We start from the raw sequence: 13,255 nt of genomic DNA on the forward strand, positions 1-13,255 counted from the left end.
AGATTGTATGTTGGGTGGGAAGTGCTTCTTAGTGTAACTGTAGTGTTGGAGTGGCTTTGGATGTGTGTGTAGTCTGTTAACCAAGTGTAATCGGTCCGCGCAAGCCGACTGGGTGCAAGCATACTTTACAGTAAGCGACACTGGTTCAACGACAGCACCCCTGGTGTCCGCCAATGCAGTACGTGGCCGAGCGAACACTCCCAAATTTATTACCCTGGTGGGGGACGATCCCTGGTCACTCGCGTACGAAACGCACACTCTACCACTGTACCACAGAGGCTCCACATATATATATATATATATATATATATATATATATATATATATATATATATATATATATATATATATATATATATATATATATATATATATATATATATATATATATATATATATATATATATATATATATATATATATATATATATATATATATATATATATATATATATTTGCTGTCTCTTCCTGCTGAAATCTGTAGGAACTCCTCTACAGGTGATGTTCATAATTCTTCCTTCAACCTGTCCCTCTTCCTTCCCCCCTAATCCTCTTAGTTCCTACCTCGAGGTTCATATGTGTACTCAGAAGCAAGGGGAGTCTGTGATACATTGGATAGCACATCCAGCTGGCAAGTGGATAAACCCGCGATTGGTTTTCGGACCGACCACTCTGAGTATTGGATATTTTGTTTCCCACTTGTTACCGTTCAAAGGGACTCCCTCACTTGGTGGCACGGATACAGCTGGGCGACGTGGGTATACAGACGTCCCTCAACTCCCTCCCTAATACATCCACCTTAGCAGAACCCGCTACATAGAGGGATTTGATATAGCGTTCATTATCCCTTCCAATACGAGAAACCCTTCCTAAAGATTGCTTGAGGAGGGTGTCTGACATGGAGGGCTATTATTATCCATTATTCATTTTCTTTCTTTTAATTCTACCATAGTTCCTGCTTTTTCATCTCAGTTTCAGCCTGTATTTTATCTTCTAATCAATGTTATCCCAAGGTATATAATCTTACTTTTTTTTATCACCATTAATTTTCGATCAAGAAGTCAATCAATCTTACTGTTAATAACCTCTTCTGGAAGTGAAATAATTAAAATGAATAACACATCATCAAACTGAATGCATTGATCTACTCCTAAGCCTTCCATTACTTCTCAAAATCAAGGTCGTGAATAACTTGTTGATTTACGGAACTGAGAATGCTACACGTGAATTTATTTTCATGTCGGACCTCTAAAACCCGGTTTCTCGGTGGATTCTCATGAAATATTTGAAGGACACTCACTATCGTACAAGATTCTGCCACTCTGAGAAATGCATGGTTCTTTGTGTGTGTGGAGATGAGGGGTCGTGTGTGTGTGTGTGTGTGTGTGTGTGTGTGTGTGTGTGTGTGTGGAGATGAAGGGTCGTGTGTGTGTGTGTGTGTGTGTGTGTGTGTGTGTGAGAGAGAGAGAGAGAGAGGGGGGGTATGCAGGTTGATGAGATTAGGGAACTGACACGGGATCGAGTTGGTTGGACAGAGTACGTAGTGATGAGATCATGACAAGGTTTTGGCATTCCCCCCCCATTTTTTTTTTTTTTTTCTCATTTCATAGTCGACGGGTTGATTATGTTAGAGGTGCACATGATTTAGAAGCCAGGATTCCGAGGGCTTGAATGATTTGCTAATGAGTGTGTTGTTGATAGTTCTCCCACTTCTGTACTTTATCTTTCTTTGTTTCTAGATTGTTACTGACCTCACTCTTAGGCTGGAAAAAAAAAAATCCGATAATGATGATGATGATGGTGACGGCTTCCAGTAACTTCCGTATGATTTGTCCCACTACACAGAGTGGGTGAGGCACGACATTTTTCCGGGATGGAAGAGGAAGGGGAAGTGATTCTTAGAGAATGAGCTGTCTGGGAAGTGGGAGCTCCTAGGAAAATGACATTTTGTTCGGTGATAGATCTCCATCAGGACTAGGTTTTAAATAAGGTGGGATCCTTGTGGGCCGACTCCCTAGGGGAGAAGGGATACGGCTTCCGGGGATCCTAATCAGTGCTGGAATATATGACCATTTGATTTTTACCCAGGATATATATATATATATATATATTTATATATATATATATATATATATATATATATATATATATATATATATATATATATATATATATATATATATATATATATATATATATATATATATATTTGTACAGTGGTAAACCTCTACTCAGACCAAGTTCTAAGCAAAGTGGGATTGTCTAACCCTCATGGAGGCAATGGGCCTTTACGGGTGGGGTAACGTCAGTCATTTACCTAGCAACACGAATATTTGAACAGTGTTAGATTTTCACCCGAACCAGGTTTTAGGGAGGGTTGGACTCCTGCAGGTCGCCCCTCACAGGGAACCGTTCCCAGGGTCTACTGCTGTGGGGTGGGGCTACACAAGATTTCTGTGCTTATTATATTACTCACAAGTATTTTGCAACCGGGGTTGTGGTTACTGTTACAATAGACGCAATAAAAAATGAATGCCCCAGTTACTGGACGAATGAATTCCTCTAACGAAAATACATACATTCACGGGATGTGAATTAATCATTTGTTGGTGTTTGACCTTTGAAGTGCATCCGTGTGTGAATGCTTGATCAATAATAATGGCATATCTGAGAGCTTTAAACGCTTCCGCAAACAGTACAATCAGATGCAGAACAATACGTTGGAGTCGCTTCATAAAAGGAAACATTCTACACAAGACAGCTTAACAGTTTGTCTCCTACCAAGCTAATAAAAACCTACTCTTTGTCTGTTAATATGAGAAGTGGACCTTAAACAAAAACAGCGACACAAGAACTCCAAAACCCTAGCAAATTCGCAGTCTAAGCACTCTAAGCATTGTCTTCTCTCAAACACCAGGGCAGAAAGCAAACATCAATATCAAATACAGGAATATACGATATCTACGGGGAAACTAAAAACTTCCCTGTAGAGAAACCGATTTTCAATATGTTGCTGATTACAATAGCGATATGTTTGTTATTGTTTGGTGTCCCCGTTGTAGGGAAGGGAGGAGAGGTAGCTGGAGAGACGGAAGAGGAGACACGGAGAAACGGGGACCATTATCTCTCCTCTCACCACCATCTCTCCCTGTCTCCCACTTACCATCCCCTCCTGGACACCCAACCAGGCTTCACCACTGACAAATTGGACTTTCTCACCAGCCACTCCAGTCTAAGTCTCCAGTCTGAGCTTCACCACGATGCAAGGGGGAAAAGATCAAGAGGAAGCATCGAAGAGGAACCAGGAAACACAGGCAGCCAAGAAAACACCTTCATCTCTTCCACCAGCGAGGGAAGACTGAAGAGGAAGTTAAATGAGATCCCGGGTGAGTGCGTGAGTGAGGTGGTGGAGGGTGTCTTGTCTGCCGTGGTGTCTGGTGGTGGTGATGTACTGATACTGCATGACGGTCACCACAACACCCTGGCCACCCTCACCACCACACTACGCCACCGCGCACCACAAACACCAACGCCCATGCTCCTGATTCACGCCCACCCTCGATATTCACAGGTACACCAAACGAAAATATATAGCATAGATACCCCTTCATAGATAGATAGATAGATAGACAGTTACTCTACATTTATAACATATTACTTTCTTAACCACGGGAGCCTGAGAGTGCTAATAACGTCGCGATTAACCCATCCATCGTCAGGTAAACTCTAGTACCCAATTTATTTATATTGATTTTTTTTTTCGATTTTATTTCTATTGTTTTAGTAGGAGTGAGGCATCGGAGCCAGAGTGTTAAATTGAGGGGTCTCTAAGGTACCATTAATCCTTTTGTCCCACTGTTAACCCTTTCACTCTAATGACATATGTTTAGATGAAGGATCGTCTTTACAAGCGGCCCAGCCAGTCAGTCACACCCTAAGGATTTTCACACTCAAGGCGCCTCGCCTTACAGACTCCCAAACGTCTGGTGTTACTTGGAATTAAATACTGGTGTTTTACTGGTACCATTATTAACGCTGGAATTAAATACTGCTGTTTTACTGGTACCATTATTAACGCTGGAATTAAATACAGCTGTTTTACTGGTACCATTATTAACGCTGGAATTAAATACTGCTGTTTTCTGTCTATCTATCTATTGCCAGATGCCTTAATCCCTTAAGGGGTGGTCACAAACAACTCTCCTCCATGTCGCCCTGTCCCCCGCCATTTCACTGCCCTGCTCCCGCCTCACATCCCACTCTCCCATATACCTCTCCAGTCCCTCCTTCCATTTCATCCTAGGCCTCCCCCTCCCTCTTCACCCCTCCACCTCACTCACATACACTCTCCTCGTCAGTCTCTCCCTCTCCATCCTCTAAACTAATTCAGTATAATCTAACCTAACTTAATCTCGCTTTTAAAAACCAGCAAAAATGGAAAACCTAATTTTTTCTCGACAGGTCTGAGTTGTTGATTCAGTGCGATATAAACAGCAAACGTTCTATTCCTGAAACGAGCCTTCAATGACATCACAATTACGTAAATATCACTAAATCCAAGGATAAATCATTCAGTAACAAGGCCAATTTAGATAAACACAAGCAATCAGACAATAGTGAACATTCCCTATGGCCAACAACTATGGTAATTGATCAACAACAAATTGATTCAACTCGTACATTTTACAAGAGCGCAGTTTTCCTCTCGTCCATTAAGTTTTCTATGTGGTCTGGAGAGACAGATATCTTGCAGTCGTCAGTGTTATGATGGTGTCTCAAGAATAGGACTTTTCACAGCACTTTACGACCTTGAATTTATCTGCTTCTTTACCACTGATCACTTTATAATAGTTTTCTACACTATGTTTCTTAATATTCAAATTAAGACCATTTCCGAATGTGATTTGTGGTAGGTGGTGTCGCTCACCATCCACTCACTCGATGTACTGTTGCTTTGGGTGTCTGCCCTTTCCTCTCTTTCTTCCTTCCTTCCTCTTCTATCTTTCTTTCCTTCATTCTTTTCTCTTACTTCTGCCTACGGGTGACTTTACACTCCCTCTTCTGCCTTTTTTTCCTTCATTCTTTCCTCTTCCCTCTGCCTACGAGTGACTCTACACTGAGTGACAAGCCAAATGGTTTCCTGTACACCAGGAAACCACTTACTACGCTAGGTGGTAACCATATAACCAAATTATGGCGTCTGGTGGTTTAGTGGGCAGTTGAAGCTCTCCAATCGGATTCAGCCGGTGTAGGTTTATATCCAAGGCATGGTTGCGGTTTATTGCTCACTTCATGCCATTCAGGGATGAGTGAGGCTGGTCTCTCTCGTCTCAAATGTCAGGACCAACTTGCCTAGCCCCGGGCTCCTACGCTCCTCAGGGGGCAACATAGGATTGGATTATGGAGTAGAATAAAATGGCAAATTATGCTATACATTTGGTATTCAAAAAAATTATCAGACCTTGCCAATCCTTACACCCATGGATTTCTTTCTCTGGGATAATTATGCCGCTTAAAGTTCACTGGACTTTACCCACGAAGAAAACCGGTGAGGCGGGATTCCTGTTTTGCCTTTTGTTTTAGTTGCGGGTAAACAAACTTAGTTTCGGCCAATTATGTTCCGGATGCCGAACTTAAGCTACTATTTGTCCCCGTTATACCTAACTGCCAAACTGTTCTGGGTTACAACACGAAACCCTGTGGGTGGAACTGTCACTGGCTTCTGGTCTACTAAACACCGCGCTAAGGCACAGGGAAGCATTAGCTGCAGAAACTCTATTTTTACGATATTTCTGGGTTATATGAGAATTCTCAGGCTATTACTCTGCATTTCAGTTGAAATGTGTGCTAATATTCTTGTTTTGGTGGAATCCAAACAATAACGTCTATCTATCTATCTATAGCCCGACGCCCTAATCCCGCAAAGGGTGGCCGCAGACAACACGCCTCCAAGTCGCTCTGTCACCCACCATTTGACTACCCTCCCCCCAACTCACTCCCCCCTCCCTCATATACCTCTCAACTCCATCCCTCCACCTCATCCTCGGTCTACCCCTCCCTCTCCCTCCCTCCATCTCACCTACATACACCCTCTTAGTCAGTCTTTCATTCTCCATTCTCTCCATATGTCCAAACCACCTCAGTGTATTTCTCCTAATCGTCTCAACCACATCCACATCCACCGCACAACGTTCCTTCACGTCTTCATTCGTCAACCTGTCCCTCCATGTCACTCCACACGCTCCTCTCAAATAACTCATTTCCACTGCTCTCACTCTTGACTTGTTCCCCTCTTGCAAGGGCCACACCTCGCTTCCATTTGTCAAGGTAGGGATCACAGTACTATCATGCAGTGACTTCTTAACTTCCAGACTCACCTCCCTATTTCTCATCACTGCTTTCACTGAACCAACAACCTTCCTTCCCTGCTGTACCCTTTCACGCACTTCATCCCCCAAAATTCCATCCTTACTCATCACACTATCCAAGTACTTGAATGCACTCACGCTCTCCATATCCTCACCATCAAACCTCACTCTACATTCTGTGACTTCATTCCTCTCAAACACTATAACTTTACTTTTGTTTACATTAACTTTCAGCTTCCTCCTCCTACACACTGTCCCAAATTCATTCACCAAACAATAACGTGCAGAACCAAAATACCACCAGCCTACACCCAAAGTATCTATATACTTTGCCTACACCTGCCTGTGTAGCAATTAACCAGGACATCTCGGGATAGATTTACAGTTTCTTTGGGCAGTAAACAAATAATCTCTGACGATGTTTAGAACTGGCGTGTCGATTAAGCTAATAATCCCAGGCCGTTTAGGATTTGTGGCGATTAACCAAATCAAGGGTGGTGTTTAGGATTTGTGGCGATTAACCAAATCAAGGGTGGTGTTTAGGATTTGTGGCGATTAACCAAATCAAGGGTGGTGTTTAGGATTTGTGGCGATTAACCAAATCAAGGGCGGTGTTTAGGATTTGTGGCGATTAACTAAATTGTCCCGGGCGGTGTTTAGATTTTGTACTGCGATTAATAAGGAAACCCCGGGCGGTGTTTAGTGTATGAATGACAAATATTCCTGGGCTGTATTTAGAATGCTTACTAGTCTTATAAAGCCAGCGTCGCTGCCTCGCTGACATCAGTTGGCAAACAGACGTCGCGGAGGAAGGTGCAGTCACAGATGCAAAAAATATTCGTCCGTTTCCTATTTATTGCCAAAAGTCTCGTCAGCAGAGCAGACCGTCTCAAAGGTTTTGACCACGCCAACAGGTGTATTGGAGAGGCCTGTGACATTTACACTTCTCAGCACAGCAAACCAGGACACTAATGCCACAAATACTTGTCACAAGGATCATCCTGGAGGCAGGAAGAAAATGGGTTCTTCCCACCCTGTTAAAAATAAAAGAAAAACAGAGTGGTCGACGACTGCCATGGAAAAAGAAGTTTAAAACAATTCACTCTGTTCCACTGGACTAGGCCTGGGAATCGCATGTTGCAGTCGACGGACAGGCACAGCTCCTGTTAACCTTTGGTAAACCATATACTTTTTCCCTTAGGACGAATATTATCCAGTTCAAAATCAAATATGGAAATAAAACCATACGAAAATGTATCAGTGATGTTACGGTACAAATGAACTTTCCTGTCGAGTATAAACCCGTATTACACCAGGCCGAAGGACAATCCTACAAGCCAACTCCCCCCTCACCCCAGACTGTGACTCCTAAGCCCCGTACACCCTCACCTCAGCATGTCACGCCCCGCACACCCTCGCCGAGAACTGTGCCACCTAAACCCGAATTACACCAGGTCGAAGGACACTCCTACCGGCCAGCTCCGACTTCAGCCCACCCTGTGACGCGTAAACCCCAAACACCCTCACCCCTGCCAGTCCCGCCCCGCACACCCTCGTCCCAAATTGAGCCACCTAAACCTTGCCTACTCTTACCACTATCTGCTCCACTTAAACCTCGCACACCCCCACCCGAACCTGTGAAAAAGCAACCAGAACCCCACCCCCTCGCCGCCTCAGCATCTGACCCCACTGAAGCAGACGATCCAAAGTGGCAAAATCTTTTAATGCAGGTAGTAATCTTCAGATTTTGGAATGCACATGGCCGCAAACTGGACGCTGTTGATGCCGGAGCTGCACTTGTGAAGTATCTCGCCCAGCGTCTCTCACAAGGCCTCGATCTCCGGAAATATCACGCCCCCCGAAAGGAGACAAGAAAAAAATGTTTTGCCCCACCGCCAGTCAAACCCACAAGGCATGGGATTAAACGCGTCTCACCTGCACCTAACACCACTAGCAAACGGTTTAAACCTCTCACTCCCGCACCCAAAACAGGTCAACAGACTGCCGAACCCGGCACACGATCACCTCACCCTGTCGCCCACTCACTTGCTCCCCCAACTCCACTCGCCGAGCCCTATCCAAGAGGAACACTTTGGTTGCATATAGTACTCTTAAGATTCTGGAGCACACACGGCCAGTGTCAACCCCAAACACCCTCACCCCTGCCAGTCCCGCCTCGCACACCCTCGTCGAAAATTGTGCCACCAAATCCTTGCCTACTCTTACCACAAGCTGCTCCACTTAAAAACAGCTCAACCTAACCACAATCTGCTCCACTTAAACCTCGCACACCCCCACCCGAACCTGTGAAAAAGCAACCAGAACCCCACCCCCTCGCCGTCTCAGCACCTGGCCCCACTGAAGCACATGATCCAAAGTGGCAAAATCTTTTAATGCAGGTAGTAATTTTCAGATTCTGGAATGTGCATGGCCGCAACCTGGACGCTGTTGATGCCGGAGCTGCACTTGTGAAGTATCTCGCCCAGCGTCTCTCACAAGGCCTCGATCTCCAGAAATATTACGCCCCCCGAAAGGAGACAAGAAAAAAATGTTTTGCCCCACCGCCAGTCAAACCCACAAGCCAGAGGATTAAACGCGTCTCACCTACACCTAACACCACTAGTAAACGATTTAAACCTCTCACTCCCGCACCCAAAACAAACATACAGACTGCCGAACCCCGCACACGATTACCTCACCCCATCGCCTGCTCACTTACTCCCCCAACTCGCCTCGCCGATTCATATCCAACGGGAGAACAACTTTGGTTGCATATTGTAATCTTAAGATTCTGGAGCACATGCGGCCGGCACCTACACACCGTGAATGCAGCGGACGCATTGATAAAATATCTCGCTGGACGCCTGTCACGTCCACCCCCAAGTGCGGAGGAAGTCCGTGCCCGCCGACGCCAAATAAAAGAAAAATGTTCTGCCCCACCCTCTTCCACAACCCCACACGAAGGGGATAAGACTGCTCAGGAGTGATAGGTTAGCCTTCTCTCAGCTTTATCTTTTATTATATCTTAACTATTTTTATATCTAAAAAAACAAAAAAATCTCCCCCGTGGCAGCCACCTTGTCGTGGTGGGGGAGCTTATGTGGCCCACTGGTGGTGCCAGGTGCTGCCATGCTGGACACCTCATTAGTGAGGCACAACCAAGAGCTGCCAACAACATGCATGTTGATGTGCACGTTTATATAACCAGACAGCTTTGTTGCCTAGTGATGCAAACGACCTCCCTTCCTGTCCCCTGTGGTGTGGGCATATATATATATATATATATATATATATATATATATATATATATATATATATATATATATATATATATATATATATATATATATATATATACTGACGACAGAAACGGTACTGTACGTCATCTCGCCTCCTACCTCTTTATGGCACCACGGGACGGTTTTCCTCACCCGCACCACTATTACTGATGCTTAACAAAAAGCGGGTGGTGGGTAAATGGATGGGATGGGTGGGTCGGTACTAGCCAGGATGGATGGTAGATTTTTTTTTTTTTTTTTTTTTTAAGACAGCGTGGATGGTAGAATTTTTTTTTTTTTTTGGCAAAAAGTTTGTTTAGAAAACTTCGAAAATATGTATGTATAAAAAAGGTAAAATTGAATTTTCTTATGATTCTTTCATTAAAAAGGATAGTATATGAAACTAAACTTTAAGAAATTAATGCTTAAAAAAAAAAAAAGAAAGAAAAGGGAGGAAGGGTAGAAAAGCTCGGTGGCAGCCCCCACGCTACCTGACCATATGGTTGGCAGTTCGAGCCTGTGCCAGAGTAACGTAATATATTGGTAAGAGATCTAGCGGTCTTTGGTAAGAGGTCTCCTCGTCATACAGAGCTACGCTATATGGTCCAATGGTCTTAGTTCGGGAGATCCACCCTTCCTGTCCCATTGAAGGAGGCTGGTGGGCTGCAGGAGAATAGCAGCTTCGGCCTGCACTCCATCGGCTACAGGTTTAGGTGTGCGTGTGGTTTGGGCTGAGTTGTCATGCTGGCCAGGAGTGAAATTTGCTGGTGTATAAATGCCATCAGAGGACTCAGCATACTATGACCCTTTAGCGATGGACGCTTTAAGTGCACGGTTGAGTGAATGTGACCGGGTCATATTCACGGGTGATTGAAATGCGCCTGTAGGTGTGCCATACATTATGAATGAACAGTGATAATTATAAATACTGTGTCGTGAAGGATTTTACACTTAATAACCATGGGAAAACAATTATTCTTATGTGTAATGACAACGAGTAGATGAAAATAAATTGCTGGGAGGAAATCTATTATTCTGACCGTTGAGGTGGGCATCATAGATCGATTTATGTATTGTTAAGCAGAGTTTTGTTCCCGTGACTGACGATGTCAAAAGTATGCCAGAATATTAAAGAATCTGACCACGCACCATTGGCAGTAATTCCTAACATGCAGGACTGTCATTTATATCCTCCTTCCCTCCTTAGACTAATCACGAGTAACTTGGGTTCTCATACTACCGGTGCACGGCCAATCATCCCATACGAAAAGGGTCAGCTTACAGGGAAATAAATGTGGAGTTTAGTGCTAGGACGTCACAGCAAACACCATCCAATCTTGATATAATGAACCAAGATCCTGTCTGAAACATAGTCACTGTGGGATGTAGTGTCATGCATGCTATGAATCAAGATGAAGGGTGAGATGTGACACAGCTTCCCTGGAAAAGACTCCTGGAGGAAAATGTTTGGAAATGAATTTGGAAAGCAATTGACTTTTCTTCTACTTACGAAAGGATGATTGTCGTAAGATGATCATGTGAATCTCAGCCTTGGACTTACACCCAATTACCCCTTTAGACTCACACTTTCAAAGCTCATTATTATCCACAAATCCATTACCTTTACTATCCCTATTGATTGGCTGTGATTTCCTTTACTTTCCTTAATAAAGCTGCAAACCTTACTGACGTGTATCATTCCTTTATATTACAATTACCCCTTTCAATACAAAAGCCTGTTTACTTAGTGTATTCTTATTAGGGTTTATTATTTTTATTATTATATGCATATGGGGGAAATATATATAGTGGTAAACCTGTATTTTCTGTTTTATATAGTACCATACAGTGGGATGTATTGGGTGCTGACGCAAAATAAATCGCTGAGGAAGGGGTGTTACGTGATCTGTCGACAAGAATTACGGCAATATGCAGAGAGAGAGAGAGACAGAGAATGACAGACAGACAGACAGACAGACAGATTGAGAGACAGACAAAAGAGAGAGAGACTGAGAGAGAGAGATACAGAGACAGACAGACAGACAGACAGACAGAGACAGAGATAGAGAATTTGTAAGACTGGATATGAATAACGCCAGTAATCTTACCAAGCCACAACCTAAATCGGTAGAGAGGCGACCTGCGGTCATAATGGACCCAGGATCGAATCCCGGCTGGGGCAGGGAACAGTTTAAGGATTTGAATTTTCTAAAAAAAAAAGCAGACTTTAATGATGTACCAGATGACCCGGCGACATGTCGTAAAAAATACCCCCGGTAATACCAATACACCAGTCCTGTATGAGACAGCCCTAACATGTATTCAATATGGATGATGGGTGTTAGCGCCGAAGTGGTGACATGTGGAGGTGTAGGAGGGCTACTGGGCCTTGGAATGGGTCACTGCCACCGAGAAATAGGCCCTGAAGCCTTTGCCCAGAGTCGGACACGTAAAAAAAAGAAAAAAGAAAAAAAGAAAAAAATAATGCAACAATCGAATGGACACCCAGATCCTCAATTGTGCTTCTCAGTAAATAGGGAAATATACAGAACCAACCTTGTCCATGAGTCTGATCGGTCTTATTATGTTTTGGTACTGGATTAGTCAGGAGGGAGATTTTCATTTTTTTTTTTTTTTAATATATATAAAGTTTCATTTGACTTGTAACTGATAGAATGGAAGCCAAAAATAGATTTTCAAAAGAGGTGATGAAAAGAGGGGAGGGAGTTGGAGAGGGTATCCAAATCTGGTAAAATGTATTAAAACGAACACACCCACATCCCCCCCCCCACACACATATCCACTCAAACCCATCCACACCCACAAAATCATCCACCCCCGATACACACACATCCAACCCACACACACACACATATCCATCCCCAAACACACCCACCCACATTTACCACCCCACACACAGACGCATCCACATCAATCCTCCCATACACATTCACCCCACACACATCCGACCCCAAACACACCCACACAGCATGAAAACAAAACCAACACGTCAACGTCCCCAGTATCCCCACCTCCCCATCTCCCTCTCTCCTCCCACTTCGCCCCACCTCCCTCTCTCCTCCCATGTCGACCCTCCGCCCACCCTATAAGGCAGTGAAATCAGTTTCCTCCCCTTCCTCCCAGTCGAGGTCGGTCAGTCTTACGCATCTTCACCCTTGTTATGTCGGCCGCGTCCATCCGCAGACCCAGGACTCGTGTTTATCAAGAACCTAACTGATCTTTGCCATAAACAGGTCCTCAAATCTGTTAAGCTTTGTCAGAAATTGTCTGTGGTTGGTTTTGGTGGATGGCTGGATGAATGGATGGATGGATGGATGGATTGTTCTTTTGTTTTGTCTCGTTTCGGTTTCCCATATTTTTCATTTTAATAATTACTCCAATTTGGCCGTAAAATGTATGTCGACTAAATACAAACGTATATACAAGAAATTTAACACAGGAAGTAATCCAAATAGAGTCTATAAATAACCATATATATATATATATATATATATATATATATATATATATATATATATATATATATATATATATATATATATATATATATATATATATCATCATCATCATCATCACCGACCGTTTGAG

Source organism: Coenobita brevimanus, chromosome 34, assembly GCF_032717465.1.
Source record: "Coenobita brevimanus isolate Jiangsu-jjx chromosome 34, ASM3271746v2, whole genome shotgun sequence".
In the NCBI taxonomy this organism is placed as follows: Eukaryota; Metazoa; Arthropoda; class Malacostraca; order Decapoda; family Coenobitidae; genus Coenobita; species Coenobita brevimanus.